Here is a 16,100-nt window from a genome sequence, read left to right as displayed (position 1 = left end):
ACGTGTTTAGGCCTAGACCACGATGTCCCCCGCTGTCTGTTTTGTGCATTGTTCAACACCCGAACTATTCATCGTCGGGCCCATTTTGTCACTAAATACTTTCGTTCTCTGTCTCCTTATTCTGAAATGGCTTTGGTAAGCCATCCAACTACCGATCTACTAAAAGAATTTAAGGATAAAGAGAGAGAGACAGACCGCACAGGTCCAAAGCTGCCGACGATGCTTCCGATAAGCTAGTCACCAGTTCGCTGGTACTCAGTGAGGCACTTTTGCAGCCCCTGATGCCTGCTTCAATGGATTTGTAGGCCTCTACCGAGACCCGTTTGGAGTCCAGTATGCCACGAGACTCTTCTTTGATGGAACCTGTGGATGTTTCTACCTTGATGGGTCTGGAGCCGCTGAGCAGGCATCTGCTTCTGAGGAAGTTTTTCGCACTACCGATATTCGACACAAACTGACTTCTTTCGCATCTTCAGTCCTTTCCAAAACTACCGAATTTATAAGGCCAAGAGTACACGCTTCTCCTAAAAATACGATGCCCCAAAAGCACGCTCCTGCTTCCTTGCCACAACATCAAATGCTTAAAATGGCAGAAGACCTTAATATGTTGATTAGATTGTCAGCCTTCCCCTGCTAAGAGAAAAAGAGACCTGTCCCCAGCAGCTTTAACAGTCCAAGAGTCTGACGACTCTGAGCTATCTGATTCTGAAGACATGCCTTTATCTGCTTATGAGGATTCAGATGCAGAGGAATCTATTCCCTCTGCTTCTCCTCCAGAGGATTTTTCTTTTGGTGAAACCTTACATACTTTAAGAGAGCATTTCCACTAGGAGTGCCAAGACTATCCTCAGTCTAAAAAGAGACTCAGAGAATTTATAGACTTACCACAACACAGGCCTTTAGAAATACCCCCAGTCCTGGATGCTGTGGATGATGTCTTTATGGAATCCAGTTTAACTCCTGATACCTTACCCCCTGCTCCTAGGAAACCAGACAGGTACTACAGAGTTCCTGACTCTCACAAATTCCTTGTCAGAAATTCTACTGCTGACACAGAGGTCATCTCCCAGTGGCCCAAAGGTATCAAAGCAACTACAGCTAAGAATCCCACTCCTTTGGACAAGGATTCCAGAGCCTTAGACAGATGGGGTAAGAAAGTATACACCTCTGCAACTCCGCCATCAGGGCTTTGAATTGCCAGCTTCACATGCTGAAGTACCAACAACATTTTATGGAACTTATTAAGCAAAAAAATAGCTACCACCCTCCAGTACAGCTCTTTTGATTGTGCACCTTTAACTCCTAGTGGGCGTGGCTTGAGCCTTTAAAAAATAAAGTTATCACCTTAAAATTCTAACAAATACTCATTGACATAGGTCAAATATCAATATAATTGTGTTTGCCATCCTGTATACTTCAAGATAAAATATTCTGATACCTTGTACAGGGCATGGTTTTGGAATTATTGATGCAAATATGAACAAGCAATATTTGACGCCTAGAGGAGTAGTAGGAGGTAACTGCAGATGCACCTGGAGGCATCACTCGGATGTAATGAGTTAAGGACTGTGCAAAAATAAAAGAATTACAAGACCTTATGCATTCTGCAAGCTAAGTCAGCAAGCATACATTGCAGTGTGGCTTTGATGCCCTAGAAGCGTCTTGCAGGGCAGCAGTCACTGGTTCTGTACTGAGAAGGCATGCTTGGCTTAAGGAGCAGACCTTGCCAGACCATGTCATATCAAAATTGTTAGACGCTCCTTTGAATAAGGACAATCTGTTTGGCACCAAAGCAGAAGAAGTTCTTAAAAAGATGGAAGAAAAAGCTAAAGCTATGCCGACAGTCAAAGATTTCTTGCAAGTACAGCCTCCTAGATTCAGTAGGCATTGCCCCTTGAAACATTGGTCCTTTCCGGCCCCCTCTAGGCCATCTCAAACTAGACCCAGGGGAAACAGACCCCCCCAGACTACAGTCTCAGGGTATGCAGAGATTTAAGCAATGGAGTGCCTCCACTTCAAAAACAGGGAGTTCTAAGCCACCCCTTTACGGGAAGAATTCCACTCCCAACCTCTGCCCAGCAGCTTGTGCCTCTAGGAGGAAAACTTGCCCATCATGCAAAAAAACTGGATTTCCATTACCAAAGACCGATGGGTCCTCAACATTGTATCCCAGGGGTACAAATTTTACTTCCACTCACTGCCAACCCCAATAGGGTTCCCATATCTTCCTCCAAACCAGTGGGCAGAGGCACAAAAACAAGTTAAATCCCTGCTATCTATAAGGGCAATTCAGCCTGTTCATGTGGAACAGAGGGGTCAAGGGTTTTATTCCAGACTTTTCCTGGTACCCAGAAAAGAGGGCACTTGGCGTCCAGTCCTAGATCTTTCCATTCTAAACACCTTCCTGGTGGTACCAAAATTCATAATGCTCACCTGTAGCAGCTTCTTCCTATGCTGGCCAAAGATGCCAGGCTACCTTCCCTGGATTTAAAAGAAGTCTATCTGCACATTCTTATAAAGCACTCATGCAAGAAATATCTTCACTTCAGGGCAGGATCTGTGCATTAGCAGTTCTCTGCACTTCCATTTGGCTTATCCACTGCTCCCAGAGTATTCAGAAAATGCCTGGCTCCAGCAGTTGCTTACTGCAGATAGAGAAAAATTCAAATTTACCCATACTTGGATGACTGCCCGATCCAGGCAGACAGTCAGGAAATGCTGTTGCAGCACCTGACATTTGTAAAAAAACCTTCTAACCTCCCTGGGGTATACCATCATTGAAAAGAAATCAAAAAAGTACCCAGTCAAAAGATTGTATTCCTGGGAGCAAGCTTGGACACAGCATCCCAGATGGCATTCCTTACACTAGAAAAACAAGCCTGACAGACTATTTCAGTCAAATGGCCACCAGAACTCAGCTATCCACAAGGAAAATCCTGCAGGCCCTAGGGTTCATGGCCTCAAGCATCCTACTAATTCTATATGCCAGACTGCGTATGAGGAAACTTCAATAGTACTTAAAAAGTCTTAGGTGTGAACATTCTCAGGACCTGGAAACAAGTCATTCCAGTCGCACCTTGTCTAACGACAGAGTTTCTTTGGTGGGCAGCAGCATGCAACCACAACAAGGGACTACCCTTCACTGAACCCCCACTCTGCCCAGACCCTAACCTCAGACGCATCAGAGTATGCCTGGGGGGGGGGCACACCTGGACGACAAGTGCATTAAGGGCCACTGGAGCCCAAGTCAAATTCATCTGCACATAAACCAAAAAGAGATGCTAGCTGTGCAGCACACTCTAACAGCTTTCAGATCCCTACTCTCACCGGGACCCCTGCTAATAAAAAATAGACCACACCATAGTTATGTGGTACATCATCAGGCAGGGGGGAACCCACTCTGCAGGCTAGCCATAGCCCTGTGGAACACAGCCTTGGACATGCAGGTCCATCTGCAAGCTAAATTCTTGCCAGGCAAACAAAACTCTCTGGCAGACGACTTGAGCAGAAATCTCCTAGACCCACACGAGTGGCAATTAGAGGCAAGCACCTTCAGCCTTCTGATTCAGAAATGGGGGACCCCAAAGGTGGATCTCTTTGCCTCCGCTTGAAATCACCAGCTCAGCAAATTCTGCACCAGGACACCTCACAGCAGGGCCTGGAAAGGGAATGCCCTATCCTTCCAGTGGGTAAACCTCTCAATCTATGCATTTCCTCCTCTGCCCCTTCTCTCAAGAATATTGCTCAAGATAGGACAGACCAAGGACATTTCTGATTGCCCTGGACTGGCCACACCTGCACTGGTACCCACTTTTGCGCAACCCGTCACCGGTGCCACCCTGGCACCTACCCCACATCCCCACCCTGCTCACTCAACAGGGGGCACACATCTTGCATCCACAACTGCAAACCTTAAATCTTGCAGCTTGACGTATTCCTTGAATTCTTCCCCAGTGTCCAGCCTAAGCAAGCAGGTACTGGACGTCATTCTTGAAGCCAGAAGACCCAGTACAAGGAAATCCTATGCTGATAAGTGGAAAAGGTATTGCTCCTGGATTCAATCTAAATGAGAGGACACAACTCTGCCCTCCCTACCTCTAATCCTGGATTACTTAGCAGATCTACTCCCCAGAGGCCTATCCTTTTCATCCATTAAGGTCCATGCCTGTGCCATCTCGGCTCATTACAACTCTGAGCTGCCCCTATTCTCTCGCCCGGTCATCAGACAGTTCCTGAGAGGGGCAAACAACTTAAGGCCACCAAGTAGAGCACCCACCCCTGTTTCAGACCTTAACTTTGTAATAGAAAAGCTCATACTGCCCCCTTTTGAACCTGCAGCATCAGCAGACTTAATCCTCTCTTGGAAAATAGCATTGCTCCTGGCCATCACTTCAGCAAGAAGAGTGTCTGAGCTACAAGCACTTATGGCCGTGGAACCCTTCATTATTTTTCATGCTGACAGGGTCTCCCTCAGGACTAATCCTACCTTTATGCCTAAAGTGGTGTCCAGTGTGGCTCTCAACCAATCTATCCATTTGCCAACCTTCTTCCCTAATCCTCAAAATAAAAGGGAAAGGATCCTGCACTCCTTGGTCGTGCACAGACAGCTCAGATTCTACCTGGATAGGACTAAGCCCTTCAGGAATTTGACCAGTTACTACTCAGTTTTGCACCAGCGGCAGAGGGCAAGACCATTTCAAAACAGTTTCCAAATGGATAGCACACTGTATCCATTTCTGCTACAAACACCATGGGAAGCCAACCCCCATCAGGGGGTCAGAACACATTCCACTAGGGCAACTGTATGCATGTGTGTGTGTGTGTGTGTGTATATATATATATATATATATATATATATATATATATATATATATATATATATATATATACATACATACATACATATACACATACCCACACAATACCTGACTAAGTCTACAGAATCTTTTTCTCTACTGTTGAATGACTCTACTAAAGGATATGTTTGAAAACATCAAACATCTATAGCTCAGATGGCTTAGTGGTAGATTGCTGTGGCTATGGTATGCAGGGTCTTGGGTTCAAGACTTGCAAGAGCTAATTATTTTGTTGCTGGACAGAACAAGGGCTGTTGGATACAGAGTGATTAAGGCACTTTTATGCAGTTGTAAGTGGGTTTGTGCAGGGTTGTGCAAAGCTAAGCAATGCTTACGTCTGCTTGGTTTCACTTAGGTCCGCTTACATCCGCTTAAACCCACGCTAATTTTAAATTAAGAAAAGAAAAAAAAGGGAGACAGGAAAGTGGTGAAATATGGGTTAGCAGGGGGTAAAATAGGATGAGAGGCAGCTAGGGATGTGCACTGCATTTATTCGACAGCAACAGCTGATATGACTGTGAGCAATTTGGAATTTAGAGCCTCACACCCCACAGTGAGGAGTGTGGGTGACATAAAATGTTGATAATTAGTGGGGTAGATTGAGTAAGGGGACTGTGTCTCTGGGTAAAGTGCAGAGCTATGTATGGGATGTAATTTTTTTTGGGACAGCTGCCCTTTATTTTTTTTTAAAGGTGAGAGTGGGATGTTGGGGAAGGAATGTAGGTGAGCGTGGGTAGGAACGTTTGGTAGGAGAGGTTGCATTTACAGACAGTCAAAACACACAAGACAGCAGACAGGGGCAGTATGTGACACATGGGGGGACACCTTGGACGGGGAGGGTGGTTGGGAAGCGGATGTCCATGAGCCCCCCTATATGGTAGTTATGATACTGATGTCCTCACCTGATGGCAGTCACCACTACTACTCCACAGCTCCAAAGGTGGCTGTGCTGGGGACTGAGCTGGCCCTCAGGCTGCACCAGTCTGCCCTCCATCTGACAAAGTCATTCATCCAGCTTCAACTAGAGGACACTGCGCCGCATGCCATAGACCTTTTGCCGGGTGACCCGCGTGCAGGGGGGAGGACGAGTCCCATCCCCTGCAGCGGTTCCACCCGAGGGTGGTGCAGGACCAGCAGATGAGGGAGGTCCAGGTTGTTTTCCAGACATGCTGGGACACCGTGTCTCAGCCAGGTGGGGTGGGAGAGGCGGAGCCACTGTGATCGGCCTTCCCGAATGTGCTATGGAGTGAGAATTAACAAGGTGTATTGGTTAGTCATAGACAAAACATTTAAACATTAGTCAACACAGTATGCATGGGTGTTCCAGTTGACCCAGAACAATGGAACTGTGTAACAGTGGCATGGCAAACAGAACGCATGCAGAAATGAAATGGCAGTCAGGATTGCAACAGCATGCCAGTTATATTTATGGCAACAGGCCAACAACAATGGTTATTCAACAAGGTATGTTAGTATGCACACAGTTTCAAATATAATAACCAAAATGGAACAAAGGTCCCAACAGTAAGTTTTGGTAACAACATACCCATATTACATTTTGTGTAATTATTGGAGCATATGAGTGGTGGGGGAAGAAAAAATAATTCCATTAACAACTACATTCAGTGATACTTCTCAATACACTACTTTCAATACTCTACAGTTCTGCCCTCCCTTAACCTCTACCTAGACCATGCAGCTACTACACCACATACACACCTGGACATATGTGCACCTGGAGTACTATGGGGCAAGGTATGACAACTCTACATACATCAGTATAGGAGACTCATACCCGTCATACTTATTGGTACAAGTAACCATGTTGTGTTCCCTGTTCTGCTGTTCTGTAAGTGTGCTTTTGGCATACTTGTACTGTGATGATATCTGGGTGCAGCTTTCTTGGCAACAGGGGAAACTATCTGCGACAGCGTGACACCGAGAGGCTTGTATTGGCCAGAATGCATCGTGTAGATGGCTAGCCTGCTTCTATTTGTAGAACTGGGGCTGCTCAACAGAACATTTGTACACATTTCGTACATATACCCATCATACTGCTTCTGCAAATATTTTTTTACCTGTGGGGAAAATATCTGTTCACAATAGATTAGTGTTTCTACCAATATTCAAGTTTACAGCTGTAGAACTAGAAAGACATGTTAGTAGCAGTCCCTGGATTTGAACCATGCTGTGTGTGAGCAAAAGGGAACTACAGACCTAGTCCTTATCAGACTGAGCTACTGGGGATGTGTTGTCTGTTATTTGGGTTATTTCTGTCTATTTCATACTTTTCTACACACTCTTTTTGTCAAATGTCTTTTTATTTGTTTTCCATAACAACTACAACAAAAATCACAACAAGAAACTGTTGACGTTACTGTTTACACAATATGAGGAGATTATTAAAACTAGACATTTGGACATTTTACTAAAACAGATTTCAATTTATAATCAAGTCAACACACACTGCTTTTGCAGTCTGCAACTCTTAGTGTATCACACTTTCCTGTACATTCAGGACTACATACAGCTGATATGCAAACGTTATCACAAGGCAACGCTGGCAGGAACACAGTACAAGACATTACTGAAGAAAATATTTATTTTTGCATTTTGTCAGTTATTTCAGATCCACATTCTGAAGTATGCAGACAAACAGTGCTACATCACTTCACCTTAGTTACTGCATGCTGCAGCAGCTACACAATTGCCAATTTTCAGATACAAGACAAATGAAAGACAACAGTTTGTGGTAGTCATCTTTATTATTTTTGACATAACACTTTCTATAACTCAGAAATCCACAGTTAGGATTACTGCATGATCTGCACAGGAGGACAGCTTCTCATTTGTAACTGTTACAGCAGCCCTCAGAGAGCAGTTTCTTAGCAGGTTCTTTCAGACAGCCTAATACATATCCTATTCTTCTACTCCTCAGTTGTACTTTGTTTGCTACAAAACTCTGTATTACACAGCAGCTGGCACTACTGAGTTTTAACACTGGCAGCCTGACACATGCATTTATTCAGTACAGTTAGAGCACAATTGTATATACAGACAGTACTACCTTTTCAATTTCTGATTAATTACAGCAGATATTACAAATATTTCTGTACTCACCAAACTCTGGGCACAGTCAGACCAGGCGCTGTGCATGGGCATCAATGTTCGCAGCCCTCTCATCGGCAGCTGTATGGGGAAAGAACACACATTAAGCACACCTGTATGGTAACATATACAATTTTTAAATAATTATTTACAAATACACATACTGGATACTTACAAACTTCTGGGATGTCCTCCACTCATGCCTCTTGGATCCACTGTGCCAAGAGCTCAACCCTGCTACACTTCAGGTCATCATAGTGATGACGCACCTGCTCACCAGTTCTGGGTATGCCAGTGGCACTGGTAAGATCACATGCCAGATGGTCCCAGGCCTGCGCTTTGTACTAGGAGCCCTGATAGTGGCCCTGCAGCAATCTAGCTTTGTGGTCTTTGATAAGGAGTCCAACCATGACCCTGGACTCCTGGATGCCCCAGCATTGCGCCTGGAAGCGAACACCTTCTCCTACATCTGCCATTGTTGCTGCCGTGATCAGACTCTAAGAGATATGGCTATATTCCCACCTGTGCGGTTTAAATAAGGCCATTTTCCCACACTTTTCCGTGATTGGCCGATTTCAAATATGCTACTCTTAGCTCCGCGCAATTCTGCTTAGCAAGGCTTAAACCAGCTAAGCAAAGCTTATAGTTGCTAAGGATTGCTTATATTTTCATGCTTAAGCAGTCCTTAGCTTGTTTCAGAAGAGCTGCTGAAGACTTAACTGTCCACAAACAATTATTTAAAAAAAAAATATAAAAAGCTTTTTACATTTCCATATGGCATTTTCCCAGCTCTACACTACCATACATGAGGCTTACAAATATCATTCCAATTCATAAAAATTAATTTACAACTGCTTCCACACATAAAATATATTAGCCAGAGGTGGGATTCGAATTGTGCATGGCTTGCACGCTAAACCAGTGCTCTAACCACTACGCTACATCAGCAACAAAGATTTCTCCTTTAGAATTCTGTTTCATTCTTGAACAGCATTTAAGCTGGGCTGAGCAAAGCACTTTGGCACTCAAACCTGCTGTGCTGTGCTTAAACTTTTTTTTTTGTAAAAAAAAAAAAAAATGTAAAGAAATATTAAATTATTACATATATTTACTAGCAGGTTGCAGCCATGTGGGGCAGGGATCTGTCCATTCCGGTGACAGTCATGTAGTGTGTGGGCTACTTGTTTTTTTTCTTATTTCAGTGTCCACAGACACTGACATGCTAGTTATTTATTTCAATGTCTGCAGACACTGAAATAATGCATAATATTAGAGCCAGGCTCTAATATTGTGCTACTTCCTTGTTTGAAAGTGCCGTACAGCACTTTCAGAGTGCAGGGGGCATGTTTAAGTGTTCATGCAGGACTTATACATGCCCCCTGCACTCCTACACGGATTGTGTAGGTGTAGGAATACAGCCGCTTGCCCTCATTAATATATAGGGCACGCTGCTGCTGTATTCCTACACGGAACAGTCCATGCAGGAATAGACTATTCTTGCATGGACTGCTCATGAATCCTAGGGTATGTATATTCTATTGCAAATCAGCAGTAAAAAAAAATAAATACCACAACATGCCAAATGCTGGTTATTTTGTGTGTGTCTATGTGTATGTATGAGTCTTGCATTTCAGCATATGCTTATTATTCTGTATGCTGAGGCCCAAAGTACTCTTCTGATATCCAGGGAAGGTTCAGGGCTTTTCTTTGGTTTGAGTGAGGCTTACTATTACAGAATCTGAGAACTCTTGTTATGTGCTAAATATTTTATCACAAAAAACTCCTCTTTGCATGGTAAATCAGTAGAGATGCTTCACCATCATATAGCTTAAAATCAGAAATGTAAACCATCAACAAGAGGCTGTTGAGATAATGTATCAGTATATAACAGTTTATGAGACTGCTAAACACTGCTACTGGCTATCACAGCTCTCAGGTTTGTCTCCAAAATGAGGAACACTACCTCTCATAATGTGGAACACTTAATAACAGCTTATTAAACTTCAACTAGGAGGCTCAAAGGGTGGTTGAAATGTATTACTTTATACTTATTTATTTTGATAAAATGTGATCAGTTTTGCTTACCATGGATATCAGTTAAAACATTCCTAACTATGAATGGGCGCAGACATTTTAAAAATCATTATGAGGAGCATTCCTCATAATGAGATGCACTTGAGAGGTATACTGGCTAATCACTTCCATTTCAGAAAATTTTCAATTAAGGAGACTGGCAAAACGCAAATAATTGAAGGAAAATGGACCTACTCATTTGTAGCAGTGCTGCATTTGATATGTAGTGCAATAGATGATATACTACTAATCTCTGTTTGGATAAGAAAAGGTCCACCCTCAGTAAACTTCAGGACTAAAGTTGTAGACATTAAGATTATTCAGCAGGTAGAAATTTCCTAGGCTACCTGGAACCCTCCTGTTTCCCTTCATGCATCACTCATCTATCACTCTAGTTGTTCCATGACACTGTGAACTCAGTTGGAAGAAAATGCTGCAGACTACCTTTGAAGAAAATAAACAGAAAATAAACAGAGCGAGATACTTGCAAACAACGGAAACTAAAAGATGACATTCACTCGGTCTGTTCCGATTTAACTAATAGACTGGCTACAGCAAGGGTGGATTCTTTGCTGCCTGAAATCAATGATAAACTTAAGTCTTATGAAAACAACTTGGTGGATAAAAAGAAGGGAAAGCCGGAGGGACGTGTGAGATTACAGCAATGGGAAGGCGTTCCTCTGGAAATTTAAAGCGAATGAGCGGTGAGATAGTAACAACAGAACCAGGAAGAAACCATTAACGGTTTTGTTTGCTCCTTCGGAAGATCTGGCTTCTACAGAGTGGGAAAGTGAATATCCCCCTTTGCCTCCAGCACAAGACCCTATGGTTCACCAGAAGAGATTTCGTAATTTCAACAACAGGACTGGGAGCTTTCGGAATGAAAGAAAAAGGAGCAGAACCAATTATCGACAGCAACAATATAATGAAAGACATAATAAACAACAATACAAAAAAGGTAGATGGCAGTAATGGTTTTTATGTTACTGATTCTAATGTTGTAAATCCTTCTGGTGAAGTTATAACAGATGTGTTAGAATCCGTTTTAAATCTTGGATTAAAATATGTTCCAATGGTCCTGCCTCGCATTTGCCCGGTTTTGCGCGCCGGGCAGCTAGGGTATAACTATTCTACAAAGTCTCCTCTTCAGTTTTTCCCTTGGCACTAGACAAACTTTCAACTTAACCACTCAAGCCATTCATTTCTCAGCCCGGCACTTGCTCAAAACTCATAGCAAGCACTTATAAACCCTCGCACTAGACCCCCCCCCATACTGTACAGAAGGACAAGGCTCTCTATTCAGCCTTACCAGCCATTCAGTAAAACAGTTCACTGTACCTATCCAGGCATGTCCAACGGGCAGTTTCAGGTGTACTCTGCAGTCCAACTGGTGAATCTGGGCATTTTGAAGCAATGTTACAACTGCCTCATGTACACAGACAACCCTCTCCTCCTACCACCAAACACTAATACATGCGAGAGATGCAATTATACAGCCAAACTGGAGGCTAAGCTCTCTCTCAACCCAAGACTGGATCAGACAGTCAAGAGGAGAAGGGAAATACTTGCATCACACAACCAGTCTCACATAAACCCATTAAACCAGCACCGGCAAGAAACACACATAAATACACAAAAACATACTCAGAGGCTCTAAATAAAAATCTGCAAAATCAACAAGAGACCTCCAAAGCAGACATCCAAGCAACCTCCACCCACAAACACAAACCATGAAACACATACGTCACAAAACCAGTGTGTCACGCAATCACAGCCCTTAAGGCAAAATAACATACCCAACATACTAGTAATCATAATGAAACTATCAAACCCGCTGACAAAGGCGGGGTAGTCATTTTTTAAATACTACAGATTATAATATGAATATGCATTTGATGCTTAATGATGACTCAACATAAAGCGAACTTATTTGATGTTAACAAATAAACTAAAAATGACATGATGATGCATTGTATGATGTGTTTATTTGTAGTAGACAAGTGAAGTGAAGAAATATATATTTATATGGTATAAATCCCACTATACCATTATTAAGGATTACGAAAAAACACAAGAACACCATCCTATTCCACTCCAGTTACATTGTTTTTGGGGGGGGTCTGGGTCACTGCCAACATTCTTTTTTTATTTTTATTTTTACTTAGACTTGTTTGTTTCTTTTTTTTAATTTTTATACTTACACTTTTATCAATTATATGATTATTTATACATCTGCCATGAATTCACATGAACACGAATATTTATTAATTACTTTTTATTTAAAAAAACATCTATAGAAATGGGGGGTGCAATGGGCACTCTTTTGCACACCTATATTCAACTTTTTGTATTAAATTGATATGACCCAAGTTTAGTTAGTGCTATTAGAAACAACATTATTAATAATATACAAACAGAAATTAAATTTGTCAGTACTAGAGCAACAAAAGGGGGGGACAAATATATTGATTTTTAAAAAAAAAAAACTGAAATGGATTTGAGGTTGTTGCTCATCATATACCTCCTATTAACAGCCATATCTCTATCTCTTAAGCCTAAGCTAGAAGCTAGATAAATACTAATTTTTTTTTTTTTTAGTTATGTCTCAATTTTTTAATGTTCCTACATGTAAATTAATTCAAAATTAAATAGTTTAATTGTTGAGACATACCCAACATACTAGTAATAGGTGACTCTATAGTCAGGCACACTGACATCCCACTCACTAGGCTGAATAAGGAGAAGGTTACTGTTAGCTGCCTGTCAGTTGCTAGGATCCACCACATAACACAAGCACTCAGGTCACTCCAGAACAAGTATAAATATGACTCTGTCATTGTCCATGTTGGTGTGAATGACCTGAACCATACCTCTCTGGACTATATGAAAAGAGACATGGAGGAGCTCTCTGGTCACGTAGCCCAGGCCGGTATGACCCTGACCCTGATGAGTAGCATCCTGCCCTCACCACGAATGATACCACAGTATAAAGAAAAAAATATCAATTTCAACAGTTGGCTAAGTTTCTGGTGTCATTCAAAGGGGATCCAGTGTCTGTCCGCCTGGGATGACATGCTCAACAAGCCACGCTGTTTCGCTAGAGACTGCTTGCACCTGTCACCCTTAGGCTTTCAAATATTGGCCAAGGCTCTTGCCACCCCCATAGTGCCTTTTTAGGCAAGACCCTAAAGACAAACCCACTGCCATAAATAGCACAAGTAACAAAAAACTGAGGGTAATGCTACTCCGTGCCAGAAGGCTAAACCTTAAAATGCACGCACTCGAGGCACTCCACAGTATGGAGAAAATCGATATGTGTGCAGTAACAGAAACCTGGTTTAAGGCTCCAGAGAGCACCCTAGCACTACCAGGTTACAACTCATACCATACATTTCGGCCACAGAACCCGGACCAAAATACAAAAGGTGGGGACGTATTCATATTCATCAAGGATACCTACACCACCAGGTTAGTGGCACAGTAAAATGCTTTAGAGATCATCAACGTGCAACTAACAATGGGCAAAAGTGATTGTACCTTGCTACAGATCACCCACCATGTCCCAGGACCCCCATTCCACATTTCTGGAAACACTGGGAAACATAAAGCTCCTACCAAACACCCTAATATTGGGTGATTTCAATTACCCAAGCATTAACTGGGAGAACCACTTAAGTACCAACTCCCTTGCCCAACATTTCCTAGAATTTATAAACTCAAACGCCCTGGATCAACTGGTCAACACTCCCACCAGAGGTGACAACATATTGGACCTGGTCATCACCAACATGGGTGACCGGTGTTCCACACCAGAGGTCAACCCCTAGCTGGTTAGATCAGACCATAAACTAATCACTTTGGATATCCACATTCCGCCCCCACCCCTGGACAAGGCAACCACTGTGAAAAACTTTTCAAAAGCAAACTTCACGTTACTTAAGACCGAGGTGGAAAGTTTCAAAGCCCCCATGCTAAAGGATAATGCTGTCCAAGCTGCAAAATCCTTTAATGCATTCTACGGGCACCTACAAGAATGCATGGATCGTGCAATCCCAAACAAAACCAAGACTCACTCCTCCAAGAAAAGGAAACCAGTCTGGTGGACTCCTGCCATAAACAAACTGTACAATAGGAGGAGGAAACTAGTACAGAAAAGAGTAAAATCCCAAGAAGGGAAGACATCCCTGATCAGTATCAGCAAGAAACTATGATCCCTCATAAAATCATCCAAGGCGAGCTTCGAAAGAAAAATTACCAAGGACTCCAAAGATAACCACAAGGCATTCTTTGGCTATGTCAAGAATCTAAGTGGCAATGCTCAGATCTGCTCGGAGTTAGTGCAGAATGGCAGAAAATACACTGAACCAACTGATATCGCCAACATCCTGGCAGACAGGTAGAGTGCAAACTTCACCCCCCTTTCACCCCCAAAACGGCCCATAACCATACCAGAAGAATGTAGAGCTCCTGAAATCACAGACATTCAGGTTAAAACAGTCTTCTCCAAAGCCAAAAACACAGCATCAATGGGACCGGATGGTGTCCCAGGTTGCATCCTACATGAGCTCCCAGATGAACTAACCCCTCACCTAAACACACTGTTCAAAATCAGTCACTCCACAGGCTATGCACCCATAAAGTGGCTCGCAGCAATGGTTATTCTGCTCCACAAAGGTGGAGCCACAACAGACCCTGGGTACTATCGCCATATAAGCCTGACTAGCTTGGTCTGCAAGGCTATGGAGCGCATCATCGTGGATCTCATTAACAGAGACATTGGGAACCTCCAAACACTGGACCCTACCCAGTTCGGCTTTGTTAAGGGCAGATCATGCCTCCTAACCTTGTTGGACTTCTTTGAGACAGTTAAAAAGGCTATAGACGAGGGAAAGGTGGTACAAACAGCCTACCTAGACCTCGCAAAGGCCTTCGACACCATTCCCCATTCTGGTATTATAGACAAGCTTACCAGCCTAAACATAAACCCCTACGTCACAAGATGGGTTGTCAACTGGCTCTCGGGCAGAACCCACAATGTGAGAGTTGCGGGAGCTAGGTCCAGCTCTAAACCGGTTACAAGTGGCGTTCCCCAGGCTTCAGTCTTAGGACCACTCCTGTTCGGCATATACTTCTCAGAGGTACAGGCAAGCACAGGATGACAATGGCTGACCAAGTTCACAGATGACTGCAAACTAGGGGCTATAATTGACTTTCCACCTGACATAGACATCCTCCAAAAGGGTCTCGCTGAGACGGATACCTGGTGTCAAAATCATGGTCTCAAGTTAAATGCCAGAAAGTGCATAGTCATCCCCTTTGGAAAAAAAAAAAGTACCCACAAACTACCACATAGGTGGTAGTCCCCTAAATACAGAAGACGTAATAAGGGATCTGGGGACCCAAGTAGATAGCAATCTCTCCTTTGATAATCACATTGCCAAAGTGGTTAGAAAATCCTTCTATGTGACCCACCTAATCACAAAAGGGTTAGCATCCAGATCAAAAGAGGTCATTGTGCCCCTCTACTCATCACTCATTAGACCTATCATAGAGTACAACACCCCATTTGGGATGTACCTTACAAGACACCTGCAACAGCTGGAAAGACCACAGAAGTACCTCACCAATAGGATCACTGGCCTCAAACAGATGCCCTATGCAGCTCGACTGAAGAAACTCCAGCTGTACTCGGTTGCATACTACCTACTCAGAGGTGATCTCTGCCTGACATACAAGGCCATGTCAAACCCAGAATAGATGGACATGCTCCACCTAAAGAAAACCATATCCCCTCGAGCCACATGCTCTAGGGATCTAAACCTCACCACAACAATAAATAGGACATGCTGGAGGGATAGATTCCTGTCCCAGAGACTTCCAATGCTTTGGAACAAACCTTGACAAGTTGATGGGAAACAGAAAGTTTATCCTGGGGATCACTTCAGTGGCTGTGCTGGACAGAGGCACAGGGAACTAATCTAAGGGGACGGCAAAAGCCAACACATTCTGGCTAGGCTTATAAATGCCTTCAGGCAGATAGCCTAGTACGTACCTATGAACCTA

The 16,100-nt window shown here is 43.2% G+C and overlaps 1 protein-coding gene across 1 annotated transcript in view; it reads left to right on the top strand.

Moving 5' to 3' along the window:
- The window catches only part of CPVL (carboxypeptidase vitellogenic like), a 1,169,046-nt gene that overhangs the window by 368,187 nt on the left and 784,759 nt on the right, over positions 1-16,100 (top strand). The window lies entirely within an intron of this gene.

The sequence above is a fragment of the Protopterus annectens genome, chromosome 3.part1 (genome assembly GCF_019279795.1).
Source record: "Protopterus annectens isolate FY-2018-M chromosome 3.part1, PAN1.0, whole genome shotgun sequence".
NCBI lineage: Eukaryota > Metazoa > Chordata > Ceratodontiformes > Protopteridae > Protopterus > Protopterus annectens.
Note: the sequence above shows the minus strand (reverse complement) of the source record. Positions and strands in the feature narration are given on the sequence as shown.